We start from the raw sequence: 14,871 nt of genomic DNA, 5'->3' as shown, positions 1-14,871 counted from the left end.
CCCCACCCGCCCGCTAGGCCTCCCTGTTGGCGGCGCGCTAGGCCTTCGGCGGCGGCGGCAATAGAGGCCCGCGCGCCGGCGACTCCATTTTCCTTCCTTTGTCTCTGCCCTCGAGGCCGGCTCTTGGCCCGACCGATCGCCCTGCCGCGGCCCGCCCTCTGCCCTCCGCCCCTCCCGCGGCGGGTGGCCTCAGCCGAGAGGCGATCTCTGCGCCCCGGCTTCCGCACCCGCTTGGTTCTAGGGCCCCGGACCCGCTGCGAGCGAGCGCGCGCAACCGGGTCTCCGTGCAGTATGGGTGTCGGGCGCCGGCCGACATCTCTCAGCTGCCCATCCTCCAGCCCTCCGGGTCCCCGGAACCTACCCGGCCGCTCTGCGAGCGTCCTCCGTGGCTCGGCTGCTCGGCGGTCGCTCCTGGTCCGCGCGTCGCTGCCGCTGGTCTCCGTCTCCGCCGAGTGGCGCAGGCGGCGCTGCAGCGGCTGCGAGCAGAGGGACCCCAGAGCTGCCGAGAGCTCCCTCTGCAAGGCTGGCTGAGCTGCTCGCGCCTCGACGCCGCCTGAGCGGGCGGGGGGACGCGCGCTCGCCGCCCCCGCCAGGCCCCATTGCGCCCCCAAACTTGCGCCCGGGCTCCTCGCCGGACTTGATCGGTGCCACCCCTTAACGATGGGCGGCAAAAGACATGAGTTTCACACCAAGGAGTTTTTCTCCAGCCATGGTCGGGCTCCATGCCGTGGTTGCAACCTGACTTTGTGAGCTAAGCGATCTCAAAGGGTTCAAAACTTAATTTTACTCCGATCTCAGGTGGCCTGTCAGATCACTGAATTCGAGATTATGGGCTTGCTAAGTAATTTCGAGCGACCCATGAGTTTCCCTCTCGCTTTATAATACCCTCATGCTAACTTATTTCAATACTTAATACCTGATGCTCTAGGGCTAGGCAGTTCTGCCCCGGGATTGTGCAACCCGGTCGAAAGCGCCAGTAGAGCAAAATGAATTTATTCTTGACTTCACTGGTAATTTGCCCATGGTTGATGTTGTAATTGAATCTTGGGTCACTAGCTGCAGATGGTTTATAAATATCTACGCCCAATGTAACTACTCTTTAGTAGTAGACTTCCTGTAACCCTGAGTTCAGCATTAAGTAAACATTCCAATACTGCCGTTTTCATGTTTCTTTGAGTTTAGATCGACTGGGAAAGTTAAAATTCCACATTCTTTTTGGTGGCAAAAGAAGTTAAATCAGGGCATGTATTTAAATTCATTCAGTTCTTAAGTCTTCCTGTTTCATTCAAAAACTTCCTGTTGAATTTCCAGTTTTCTTTATTCGTTTCCTCAAATATTCCAGTACTTTAATACAGTGTCTTGCAACAGTTCATTTATCAAGTCGGATATCTGGAGCGAAGTCTTGATTAACTCCCCCTTTGGGGGCAGAGGTGGCTGGAGAAATGCTACTTTTAAGTTTATGAGGAAGTTAAAACAGCCTGTTAGGCTAAACGCAGTTGTCCTGTCCACTATGTGGGACCTCAGTGTGTAGGATATTGCAGCAATCTGCTTCCATCTGCCAGCCTCTCAGCACCCCCTTCTTGAACCCTATAAAATGTTCTTTCACCCTCTCCTCCACTATAAAATTGTACTAAGTTACTAAACGTAGTGGTGTTGATAAAGTGTCAGTCTCGGGAATAGACCCATCCTCATTGTCTTAGTACATTCAGCCTTTTGTACACTTGTGGGTTTGTGTGTGTGTTTTGTGTTCTTGTGATTTTATTTTCCTTTTGAAATTGTTGATGGCGAGTGGCATGTTTTACTTATTAAAATACGCTCCTCGTGAGTTACAAGGTAAAATACAGCAGGTCTGTTAGCTAGAGGTAAAGTTTCTTTAAACAGGTTAGCATTATGTGCGCCACAGACTTTATTTTGCTTCTTGATTCAGTTGTGCTATATGCAGACATCAGCTTCTTGGTCTTCTCATAGATCACTTATGCTGCTTTTTGGTATAGATCTTGTTCACAGAGTGCTGTCTTTTGAAATTTCTTTTGTGTTAGGATTCATGCTTCATTTTTATTGGAAAAGTAAATGTATAGAGCAAATAAGTTTACCCAAAGGAATTTATTACTTGAGTCAGTAGTATTAGGACAGTTACAACAGGACTGTTTCATACATAAGAAAATCCTGGGCCCTCCCTGGTGGCACAATGGGAAGGCACAGCAACATTGCAAAGCTAGCTGCAGCCACCTCAGCATGAGTTTGATCCCTAGCAGGGGAGCTGACCCATAGGGTGCAGCAGACCTCTCCTGTCTCACCCCTGCTCCCCTCAGCAGTGTACTTTGTCAGTCTGCCTGTTCTGCTCCCCAACTCTGTCTCTAGTAAATCTTCTCACCACCTCTGCACCTCCTGTCTGACCCCAGTTCTGTACGCTTAAATAAACAAATCTTAAAAAAAATTCTGCCTACTTTAAAAGAGTAGTTGTAAAAGTTCTCATTAGGAGTCCATATAGCCTACATAAGGCCATTTAGAAGTAAAAGTTATCCTTCAGATGCATTCAGAATTCTTCAAGAGCTTAAGGGTTTGTTTTAAAGGGTAGAAGAATGGGGGTACTCACTTAGGACTTCACTGTGTGGCTTGGGGGATTCCTTGGCCACCTGTGGGTGACTAGGCCTCTAAGGAGCAATTCTCTGGCAGGACCTTGCACAGTGGTGTCTGCTGGCAGAAAGTCTCCCTTCCCTAGAGACTTGTTTTGCTTCAGGGATGTTGCTGGCATCATGTCCACTCTACATCATCTACCTCATAAGCTCCATTTTATTTTTTACTTTTTAAAGATTTACTTTTATTTATTTATGCATACAAGAACTGGAGTGTAGGCTAGAGGTGCAGAGGGTGAGAGGATTCACCAGAGACAGTAGAGCAGAACAAGCAGATTGAACTACACTGCTGAGGGCAGTAGCAGGTGAGACAGGAGAGGTCCGCTGCTGCTCCATGTGGGTCACCTTGGCTGGGGACTGAACTTGGGCTGCCAGCAGTAGCTTGATAGTGCTGGAGACTTTAATGCTGCACCACTAGGGAGGCCCACCAATTTATTTTTTAAACCAGAACCCTGTTTGACCATCTGTCCACCTTACTTACCTGCCTTGGTTCCAAATTATTTAGACTTTTTTTCTTTGCCAAAAATTAAGTTTCTCTTCAAACAACTGAGATTTGTCATAGTTTTAAGACTTACAGATTTAGAAAGAAAACAATAATGGTTGGTAATCTAAAACATTGAAGACTTTACTTCCCAATTGAATGTGTAGATTTGGCTTACTATATCATTTGTTTTTGAACACCCTGAAGTTTTCTCTAGTAGCTGTCTTTCAGGTCTTACCTGGCATTTTCTCAGTGAGTGCAAAAATGTGTCATTGCTTATGTAGTCTGCTAACGTAGTCTACAGAATAGTCCCCAAGAATGATTTTTTTTCTAGGCTCTATCTTCATTTTTGTTCACCCTTATTATTTTCAGGGACTTAACATTCCCTCCCCTTTGGGTCTGCTAGTGACACGATATGGACCCAAGTATAAAGTGTTTCTTAAATTATGATGCAAATCATTTATATTGTTATGGATTGCCTTTCAGCAGAGAAAACTTTTCTTTAGCTTCATCTAAGAAAATGTTACATTAGTTTAGTTTTGTGGGTGTTAGGTAATTATGAAATGGATACCCTCTTTGTTGTACCTTAAGTACTAAATTCTGTGAAAACTTAATTCAAATATAGCTCTTTCATTTTACTTTGGAGTTTCTTTTCACTCTTTTAATTTACCTTCCTTTGGAGTTAAGTTTCCACTCTATTGCCTGAAGCTTGATAGTTCATTTATTTGTAATTTAGGGAGAAAATTGTCAGCTAACAAGGTGTTCCATTATCTGACTAAAGTATTTTATTGCTGTGCTTCTAGGGTTCTCAGCGGTTAGTGAAAGCTTCCTCCCTTATTAAAATAAAAAAGTTTTTATGTGTGATGTTAAACAGTAATGCCACTATTTGCTGAAGATAAGGAAGTAAACTATCGAAGGATTATTCCTGTATCTCAGAATTAATTTTTGGTAGTTCATGCATTTGTCATATTTGGTTGTAAGATCATAGTGAGGTATTGTTTTCATAATTTACAAATATCAGTCTTTTATTTAGCAAATTTTTAAAAAAGTGAATGTCTTTTTGGCTTAGCAGACATTTATGGAATGCCTCAGTTTGTACTTTGGCATTAATAGATACATATTTTTTCTATGTAACCTGTCTTTTAAGTTTGTCTTCATTTTGCTTTGTACAGATGTGTATATATAGTGTTGATGAAATGATTTGTGCTTCTGTTTTAGAATGATCACAGACGTGGGGCCAGAGAACGAGATGCACTAGTGGGCACATTGTTGACTAGGAGCGTGAGAACTGGGTTCTTTTTTTCTTCTTCAAACTGACTTTGCAGCCACGGAGAGGTAAATGTTCTTTCCATTTCTTGGTTTTAAAAATGGGACTAAGAAAAACCCTCCTAGGGTGTGGAAAGATTTGGTGGATCATTCTTGGGTATAGGGGTGCAGGGCTGGGTGACAGAGAACATACAGATGGGCTGTAGAAGAGTCCTGTGCATTGCCACATTGCCTGGTGACATTGAGCAACATTACATAATCTTTCTATTCCTACAGTCATGGCTTGTGAGAGAGTAGCCCTGACTACAGAGCATTAAGTAGTATTCTGAGCATGTACGTGGAAATGGTTGTTGCCTCTCTTGGAATGTATGTATTTTCACTTATTGGCAGGTCACCATAAAAGTCCATTGTCTGTGCATTTTGTTATTTTGATAAAGGACCAAATGAATCCTGTTCTTGAGGAAGCTGGTATCCTGAATTAAAATTGTTTTACTTAGTGAGTTAGCCTAGCTGATGACCCATGTTTGCATGAGAGAGAAAAAGAGAGAGAGTTATCAGTATGTAAGTAACCGTTGAAAGAGACACTTAAGTTTTACATTAGCCTGTAGTATTTGTTATAAATATAATGGACATTTTAGAGAACTTGAAATAGGCCTTGTATAGGTTAGGATTCATTAGCTGTTGGAATTTCATAAACAAAGTAGGATTCTAGGTATGAAAATTCTCTTTTTGGGGTACCAGAAATCTTTCTGTCCTTTACAAAAAAGTGAAAGTAACTTACTTGCACTTAATGTAAAAGGTAGGAGTATAGAGGTGGGGTTTACATATGCTGAGATTAAATAAATTTAATGAATGAATCGCGTAAGTGACTAGTGAGATTTTTCTTAACAATTTGTGCCTGGTTCACTACTTTTCCTAGTAGTGGAAACACAACTGATCTTCAGATCAGTAGATGGGAAGGACATGGCCTATGTGCTAGTATTCTGTGGCCGTAGAAATAACTTGTGCCTGCAGGTTCTTGTAGGAGCCGTGATAACAGAGTGCATACTGAAGAGCTGCTGAAAAGAGAAATAGTACTGATTTGAAAAGCTATTGAAAAAAACTAGCCTTAAGAATTTGGGAATGGGATTGTAGGAACATGTTACTCACTTTTTAAGTGTTATGGCTAGTTTAACTACTTAGATCCCTGTTTCTCAAACTGGGATGTGAATACCCTTAGGGTACAAAGTGCTATGATTCCGGGGTACTTGAAGCCACAAGATAAACATGACCCATCTTCTTGGAGCTTCAGTTGTGCTCATTGAGGGGGCCGTAAGTTAAGTGATTTAACTGGTAAGTGATTTAAAATTTTTTATCTTAAAATAAATACATATTGGCAGAATGTGAACACAGTACGACTGTCCAGGGTAACACAGGTCTTCAACAAAATGGGGTGTGGTTTCCTGGGATTGGGAAGCACTCTGTATAGGGACTACACTAAGACATCTGATAAACTATTCTGTGGAAGATAGATTGTATCACAATGATGCTATTTGCTTGTATGCCTCTTCCTCTTTCGAGCAGGCGGAACTCTGTACAGATTGTAGGCAGTTCTAAATGACTGAGTCAAAGCAAAAATAGTCATCAATTCCATTCCAAAGATTTAAGAATTATAATTTTAAAAGAAGCAGCAGTAAATAATACCAGATCTAAAACTAAGTTCTATAAGACAGAATTATCAAAACAAATACCATATTAACTCAAGTGTAATTAATAATTAACATTGATTAGCAATTTATATTGACTTTGTTCCCCTCTACTCAAGTATGAGAGTTATAAAATTGGCCAAATCCCAAACTATAGGCCTTGTGATTCCTAAGATCATTCTTCAAAGCAACTATTCTTAACAATTTTGTGTTTGATGATTAAAATACTGCAAATATATTGCTTTTAATGTAAGTGGCACTTAAGATTTATGATTTCTATATTGATAATTCATGCCTTTTGAATATAGGTTTTGCATTTGAACCTGACTGGTTCTATATAGACTGAAATATCATGTTCTCTGATGATGTGATATAAGTTGGATCAACCCAGATGTTTTAGATTGCTCTAAATATCTGTGGTATTTATTGAACTCTGGTAATGTACTCATTAAATGCTTTGAACACTTGCCTTTCTACTTTGTGCTAAGTACTGCATTAGATACTGAAGATTCAAAGATGAATAGAAAAAGATTCTTTTCCTGAGATCTTGAGATAAGGCAAGAGGCCTTATAAGTGTTGTTGGTGCTCTGATAAAAGTGCGCTCAAGGGTGCAAGGAGGGATGGTCAATCACAGGAGTTGGTGAAAGAAGCTGAGAAAGTCAAAATGCTTATGAAGATTTTTTAATAACTTAGTACACAACTCTAAACTACTGTAGAGTACAAGTGAGCAAAAATCCAGTGAAAACCTGGCATATTATAGTAAGAACTTGATAAGTAATTTTTTAAGTGAAGTTTTTGGAAAGTTACTATAAACAGACATCACAACGCTTCCAGACAAAATTAGAAACTAGTAGTGTGAGGGTTAGGTAACTGTTGGTTTTCTTATACAAGTCATACAAGTTATTTTAAAATAAAAGTAGGGGCCTCCCTGTTGGCCCAGGAGGTTAAGTCTTAGCACTATGAAGCGATCAGCAACCACTGCAGCACGAGTTCAATCCCTGGCCAGGGAGCTGACCCACATGGCGCGGCAGACCTCTCCTGTCACAGCAGTGTATTTCTTTGTATCTGTCTATTCTGCTCCATCCTGTCTCTGGTGAATCTTCACTGCACACCCGCACCCCCACACCCTTTCCCCCACAGCTGTGGCTAAATAAATAGTTTTCTTTTTTAAAGATTTATTTATGCATGCAGAACTGGGGTACAGGCCAGTGGCACAGGTGTGGTGAGAGGATTCACCAGAGACAGAGTGGGGCGCAGAACAGGCAGATCAATGAAGTACACTGCTGAGGGGAGCAGCCGGAGGGTCAGGAGAGGTCTGCCACGCCATGTGGTCACCTCTGGGGTGAGGATTGAATTCATGCTGCAGTGGCTTTACCTTCTTAGTGCTGTGTTTTAACTCGCTGTGCCGCCAGGGAGTGCCCTCTCCCTTCTCCCTCCCCCTCCCTCTCCATTTTTTAATTTGATAAAAATACCAATTTGGGCCCTCCCTGGTGGCGCAGCGGGTTAAAGCACAGCACTGAGAATCTAAAGCTGCTTCTCATGAGTTCAATTCCCGCCTGCCCCGGAGGTGACCACATGGCGTGGCAGACCTCTCCTGACCCGCCCACTGCTCCCCTCAGCAGTGTACTTCATCGACCTGCCTGTTCTGTTCCCCACTCTGTCTCTGGTGAAGCCCCTCACTGCCCCTGAGCCTCTGGCCTGTACTCCACCCAGTTCTGTATGCAAAAATAAATAAATCTTTAAAAAAAAAAAAATACCAATTTGGAGACAACAATATTTCACATTAGGGGTTTGGTTAAATTATAATACATCTATATAATAGAATGTCATCCAACTGTTATTGCATGCAGACATATATTGAAATGGAAAGATGTATGAGACATACTACATAAAAATAGATAATCAGATGGTATGCACAGTATGATTTCTTGTGTAGGATTGTGTAGTTTGATAGCTATGTGGCCTTTGGCAAGTCCTCTAATGGTTAAATATGCGTGGATGGGGAGGTAGCTATGGACATAAACAAGAATGTTTAGGTAAAAGGTAAAGGTTTGTGTTCTTGCTTAAGTAAATTTTTTCTTCCCCATGTTGTGGAATAATTTTCAAAGGGAAAAAGGAATCCAGTTTAGCTGGAAATAGTACTAAAGATTTTTCATAAATACAGTGAAGTGATAAAGAGTTTTCACCTAACTTATTCTGGCAGTAGGTTAGACTTCTTGAGATTTGAGGACCTTTCTAGAATACTGTAGTAGAAGTACAGATGAGGAGGCTACTGGAAGCCGTATATCTGTTCCAGTGTTACAGAGATCTGAAGTTGCAGAGAATTCTTGAAACCTCCTTTACTTAAATTTGATCTTCAGAATTTTTGTCTTCCAATTAATGTTTAGTTTCATTTTTTAGATGAATTAAATACTAGAACTTAATTCTTTTCACTCTTCTTTCCCTAGAAGTAAGCCGTTTTAACAGTTTGGTGGGTTCCTTATTTTTTTAACCTGTGCTTTTTTTTTTTGAAGATTGATTTTTTTTTATGCATACAAGAGCTGAGGCTGGGGGGGAGTGAGAGACTTCACCAGAGACCCAGTGAGGAGAACGGATGGATTGACTGAAATACACTACTGAGAGGAGCAGTGGGCAGGTGAGACAGAAGAGATCTGCTGTGCCATGTGGGCTAACTCCTTGGTCCGGGATCGAACTCATGCTATCGAGGCTGCTCATAGCTTCTTATCTTTGCTGAAACTTAACCCCTTGTGCCACCAGGGAGGCCCATTGTTATAAAAGGACATGTACATATAATACAGTATTTTTAAACTGAGATAACATTGCTTTATAAACACTATATGATTTAGTTTTGTACTTCTTCAGATGTATGTCACCACATCCACCAGCAAAGTACCCATATAATGTAATTTTAAAATATAATTGTGCTTCACAAGTATTCTGTACAACCATATGGGGGAAGGGAGAGTGGATTCCGAACAGTACAACTAGGTAAAGTGAAAACTTCTACCTCTGATACTTCAGCTTCTTCTCCAGAGGTGATAAATAATTCTGTTTTTCATGTATCTTTCAGAAAATTCTGTGCATGCATAAATAAGTGGTAGCATATTATAAACATTTTTCTGGACATTTGAGTAGTTTTCAATCTTTAGCTATTAGGAAAAAGATGCTCTAGTGGATACCTTCTTGCTACTGGGCACATGTATTAGTATATCTGTAGGGTAACTTTGTGGAAGTTAAATTGCTTGTCTATTTCAAGAAGAGGATATATACCAAGGCCCAGTCAGGAGAAGAAAAGCCAGGAATATTCTGACCATTAAAGGCAGTTCAGACAGTATATGAGGCTGGATGCAGATGTATTGATAGACCGTTTATAAAGGGTCCTATAGGCCAGCTGAAAGTGTTTGCTTTAACCTAAGAATTTTTAAAATGCTGGAGGTTTCAGAAGGGAAATTTGGTTGATAATGGATTTACATTTTTAGAAATCTGTAGCCATTATGTGGAGATGGGTGGTAAGGAAGGGAAAAGCAAGCTGGGAAACTGGTTAGGAGGCCACTGTACTATTGTCTAGGAAAAATGCAGTGGTGACCTGGTTTAAGGGAGAAGATGTCAACAGAATTGCTGTTTGTCTAATTTTGTTTTGTTGAGTTATTGGAATACTGTATCCTCTTTTGTAATCCTTGTTCATATTTGATGTGAATATTTTGCCTGGTAGACACCCTACATTATTTCACATTACTAGGGCCATACTTCCTTACTGTCTGTGCTTAGTTTTTTTAACCTGTTCTTTTGGGTACAGCAGCCCCCACTGGCCCCAGCGTTTTGTCTTAAGTGCTTCATTTTTCCTGTTCCCCATTATTGAATTACTTCTAAAATAAATATAAATTTTTGTGAGGGAGAGCCAGTTGTAAATTTGAGTGCACAGATTTCAAGGCATGTTCATTTAGAAACCCTTTTGATCCTGTTTTTGTTATTAGTAGATATTTGCTGATTGTATGACTTCTAGATAAGCTACATCTTAGCTAATAGTTAAGTAGATTATGCTGTCAAGTGTATAGCTATAGTTCTAAGCATATTTTATACTGAAATGAAATCCTCTTTAGTTTGAAAGTGGTAGATAAAACACTAGGACTTTTGAAGAAAAGCAGAAATCTTGATGTTCTGTGTTCATGGGTGACTGGGGGGTGTTATACAAATATTATAAAGGTGCTCACACCCTGACTTTGGGCACTTCTCCTTTAAAATGTTCTAATGGAGGGCCCTCCCTGGTGGCACAATGGGTTGTTGAAGCTAGCTGCATCTTGCAGTCACTTGAGCATGGTGTGTGGGGGAGGGGATATGACTCATGGTGCAGCAGACCTCTCCTCTCCTGTCTTACCTGTGCTCCCCTCAGCTGGGTACTTTGTCAGTTTGCCTGTTCTGTTCCCCACTCTGTCTCTGGTGAATCCTCTCACATCCCTTGCACCTTTGGCCTGTGCCCAAGCTCTGTATGCATAAATAAATCTTTAAAAAAAAAAAAAAAAAGCTCTAATGGAGGGAGCTTGGTAAATTACATCTGACATTTGTGTCTATTGTGTAACAATTTAAAAAATTAAATTAAAAAAATTTTTAAGGCCCTCCCTGGTGGCGCAGCGGGTTAAAGCACAGCACTGAGAATCTAAAGCCGCTTCTGCATGAGTTCAATTCCCGCCTGCCCTGGAGGTGACCACATGGTGTGGCAGACCTCTCCTGACCCGCCCGCTGCTCCCCTCAGCAGTGTACTTCGTCGATCTGCCTGTTCTGTTCCCCACTCTGTCTCTGGTGAAGCCTCTCACCGCCCCTGAGCCTCTGGCCTGTACCCCAGTTCTGTATGCACAAATAAATAAATCTTTAAAAAAAAAAAAAAAATTTTAAACTGCAGATGTAAATGCCACTCAGTAAGATGGTATATATAATTTTCATCTAAACAGATGTTTAAAAAAGATTTATTTATTTATGCAAACAGAGCTGGGGTACAGGCCAGAGGTGTGGGGGTGGCGAGAGGATTCACCAGAGACAGAGTGAGGAACAGAACAGACAGATTGACAAGATACACTGCTGAGGGGAGCAGCAGGCAGGTCAGAAGAGGTCTGCTGCGCCATGCGGGTCACCTCAGGGCGGGGATTGAACTCACACTGAGGCGGCTGCAGCCAGCTTGCAGTGCTGCACTCTAACCCATTGCGTCACCAAGGAGGGCCCCTAAATAGATTTTGAAGGATCTAATTTCTGACCTTCAAGCAAGGGAGCTTTCAAGTGGAGAACTAGCTTTTGCTCCTTGATTTTGTTCAGCTTCTCTTTATGCAAATTGTTTTTCCTGTCTGATTTTTCAAGTCAAGAAGTGGGTGGTTCTTAATCCCTTACTATCTTATAAGATCAACCTAATTGATAACCTTAAAAAAGGTGTAGGTAGGATAGGGCCCTCCCTGATGGCACAGAGGGGTAAGGCACAGCACTATGAAGCTATTCACAGCCACTGCAGCAGTACCCTAGTCCTTGTAGGCATAAATAAATAAATCTTAGAAGAGAAAAAAAGACTGTATTAGTAACTTGATTTCCTTTTACTTTTTAAAGATTTATTTATGCATACAACGACTGAAGTACACAGTAGTCGTGCAGGGGGTGAGAGGATTCACCAGAGACAGAGTGGGGAGCAGAAAAGGCGGATCTACTGACATAGATCTGAAGGGAGCAGGGGCTAAGGCAGGAGATGTCTGTCATGCCATGTGGGCTAACTCCCTGGCTGTAGTGGCTGCCTGTAGTTTCATAATGCTGAGACTTAACCCCTTGTGCCACCAAGGAGGCCCTGTTTTCCTTTTTGGAATGAATTTTCTTTTATATATTTTTTCTTTTCTGGCCTTGACAGACACGGTCTTTGGGTATATATAAATAGTATTTAGCCCCAAATTTCATAGTTAAGCTATTGCCTAGATCCCTTTTTTTAAATGTTTTTATATTCTAAGGACAAGTGATAAATTACTGGTTGTTAAAGTGTAATATTAGCTCAAGATCACATTTGTTCCTTCTTTATGTCTGTTCCTATACACGTTTTTCCCTTTTCTGGGTTTCATATTTCTTTTGTTCTGTCTGCAGAATAACATTGTAACGGTTAACTATAGCTTGTGCTACTATTCTGTTTACTCACTAAGGATTTCTCTTTTTAAAATACTATTTCTTAATCTCTGTTCAGAGATATAATATAGCCACTATTACTATGCCTTTGGCGTAAGTGTGCATTGTTGAATTAAAGCTTTTAGCTTCTGCTTACAGAACACCCTTTTATCTAAGAAAAATGGTCTTAGTACTACCAAATAGCCTTTATTTGTGCGAAGTAAGGTACAGAGCAATGATCATGTGGTCACCGAGATGATTGCAAAATACTGATTCACTCTCTCCCAAATGACCTTCTCTCTCTTTCTTTTTTCCTTCTGTCCTATGTGAGCTTGCCCATTACCACCTAGAGAGAGATTTTATATTGGTGGGTGGCACCATGATAGAGGTGAAAACTTTAGAACTTGAATCATATATCCCATTATTGCTTTATTTTTGAGGTGGGCTTTGTACATTGTTATCTAAGTGAGTAAAACAACTCTTCTGTTGTACTTCTAAAGAATTAAAACAGTGTTATAATAAGAAAACTAAAGGGCCCTCTGTGGTGGCATAACAGGTTAAAGCACAGCACTATAAAGCTAGCCACAGCCGTTTTCAGCTCAAGTTTGATCCCCTGGCCAGCGGGAATAAATAAATAAATCTTTTTTTTTTATATATATAGAACAATAAATAAAGAAATTAATCTTTTTTAAAAAGTAAAATAAGAAAACGATGGGTATTTGAGTAGCTTGGATATATGTGCACCTGTATTCTTTTTTAAAGATATATTTACTTAAGCATACAAGAACTGGGGTGTGGTCAGAGGTGCCGGGAATGGGGTGAGAGGATTCATCAGAGACAGAGTGGAGAGCAGAACAGATGGATACACTGAAACACACTGCTGAGGGGAGCAGCGGGCAAAACTGCCATCAGGGAGGCCCCTTGTCCACCTGTATTGTATTCTAGGTCAGTCACTTCCGAGGAGATTGCATATTACAATCATCTGCAACCTTTTGAACTAAGGTCTCTTGTCACCCCAGGCCTACTGAATCAGATCTTTGGGATCTGTCTGTCTGTCTATCTATATTAAAGGTTTGTTTTATCTGTTAATGCATACAAGGTACAGGGATGTGAGGCGCATTCACCAGAGACAGAGTGGGGAAGTATTATAGGCAGGTTGACTGAAATATACTGACAGGAGAGGTCTGCTGCACCTGTGGGTCACCTCCCTGGCCAGGGATTGAATTGGTGCTGCAGTGGCTGCCAGTAACTTCATAGTGCTGAGACTTAACCCCTTGTGCCACCAGGGAGACCTAATACCTATATATATTTGAAGCTCACCAGGTGATTCTAAGATGACTCATGTTTAGGGGTGCTCTGGTAGAGTTGGCTCCATATCAATAGATGTTGTATAAATTCTAGTTGTGTGTGTGTGTGTGTGTGTGTATTTTCTTTTTATAACATTCAAGGTCATAGATTGGCCAGACAGCTCCAAAGACAGGGGACCTGATCTGATTTGATGTATATGAGCCTGGAGCAAAGAATCTGGTGGTCCCTGACAGTCACCCTTGGGAAAACAAGAAGTGAGGCATCAGGTTGCTCACGCCAGCAAGTGTCTCTCAGGCTGTAGAAAGCAGAGAGACATCATGTGCTTGGGAGGCAGCCTCCAGTCTGTGCTGTGGCACTAACTTGAGACTACCAGATACCTTTGTTTTGTTTTGTATCTATATATTCAATAAGTAAAATAAATAGAGTGCCCTCTATGAGGAGCTAGAACATGGCCTCTGAAACTAGGTTACAGTAATGCATTTGAGATGGATTAGTAGAATTCTTAGTTACATTGAATTTCTCTTACAAAAAAAATTGTTTAACTCCATTCATATTTAAGTTTTCCCAGTTACTCTTCCCTCTGAGGGTGCCACGCTACTATAGCTTGCTGACAAGGTCTGTCTCATCATTTTTTAACTTGACTAATTCAGCCTTGACTAATTGATTTCCTTGAAACTGCTCTTTACCCATTTCAGCATCTTTATGCCCAGTGGTAGGAAATATATTTAACCCCTACAGCATCATTGAACTTTACTGCTTTTTGTTCTGTCTTTATTTATTACTGCCAGATGAGGCGCTCCTGTGCCTCCGCAGTTGGAGCAATTTGGGTATTGTTTTGTATTTAGTAGTTATAAAGAAACTTCATGCCAGTGTATACAACATCAGGCACCTTTTGATGAAAAAAATGTTAGTTTAGCATTTCTTACTCTTTGTGGCAAAAGAACTCTTAGCTCCTTCCACGGTACTTTCACTGTTGTCATTCCACAGATTTTCTTAGTGTATATTTCTTAGACTCAAACTTCCTTGGATTTTTTTTCAAGTAGCTGTTAAATAATTGTTTAGTTTCGATTGTACCTTTTAGTATTAGAAATTTGAGAGAGTAATTCTTAACAAAATCTGGGATGCTCCAAACTTTTTTTACATAAAATGAAATTTTATTTTAACTTTTTCTACACACACCACACACACACACACACAGAGTACTCACTGCTCTTTAAAGATGATGGCAGAAGGCCCTCCCTGGTGGCACAGCAGGTTAAAAGCACAGCACTACAAAGCTATCTGGAGTCACTGCAGCACGAGTTCAATCTCCAGCCAGCGGGCTGACCCACAGGGCACTGCAGATCTCATCTGTCTGGCCGTAGGCTCCCCA

At 41.2% G+C, this 14,871-nt stretch overlaps 1 protein-coding gene across 3 annotated transcripts in view; it reads left to right on the top strand.

The window, feature by feature from the left end:
* Positions 1 to 14,871, top strand: part of CTCF (CCCTC-binding factor (zinc finger protein)) — a 46,420-nt gene that overhangs the window by 593 nt on the left and 30,956 nt on the right. For 2 of the 3 annotated variants that reach the window (XM_012730615.1, XM_012730614.1), the window contains exons 2-3: positions 4,336 to 4,452; positions 5,603 to 5,715. The gene's annotated coding sequence lies outside the window, so the exon portion shown is untranslated. The remainder of the gene's footprint in view (positions 1 to 4,335; positions 4,453 to 5,602; positions 5,716 to 14,871) is intronic. The other variant, XM_004690469.2, reaches the window with a different exon arrangement.

This window comes from Condylura cristata, unplaced genomic scaffold (genome assembly GCF_000260355.1).
Source record: "Condylura cristata isolate star-nosed mole 26May11 unplaced genomic scaffold, ConCri1.0 scaffold00028, whole genome shotgun sequence".
NCBI lineage: Eukaryota > Metazoa > Chordata > Mammalia > Eulipotyphla > Talpidae > Condylura > Condylura cristata.
Note: the sequence above shows the minus strand (reverse complement) of the source record. Positions and strands in the feature narration are given on the sequence as shown.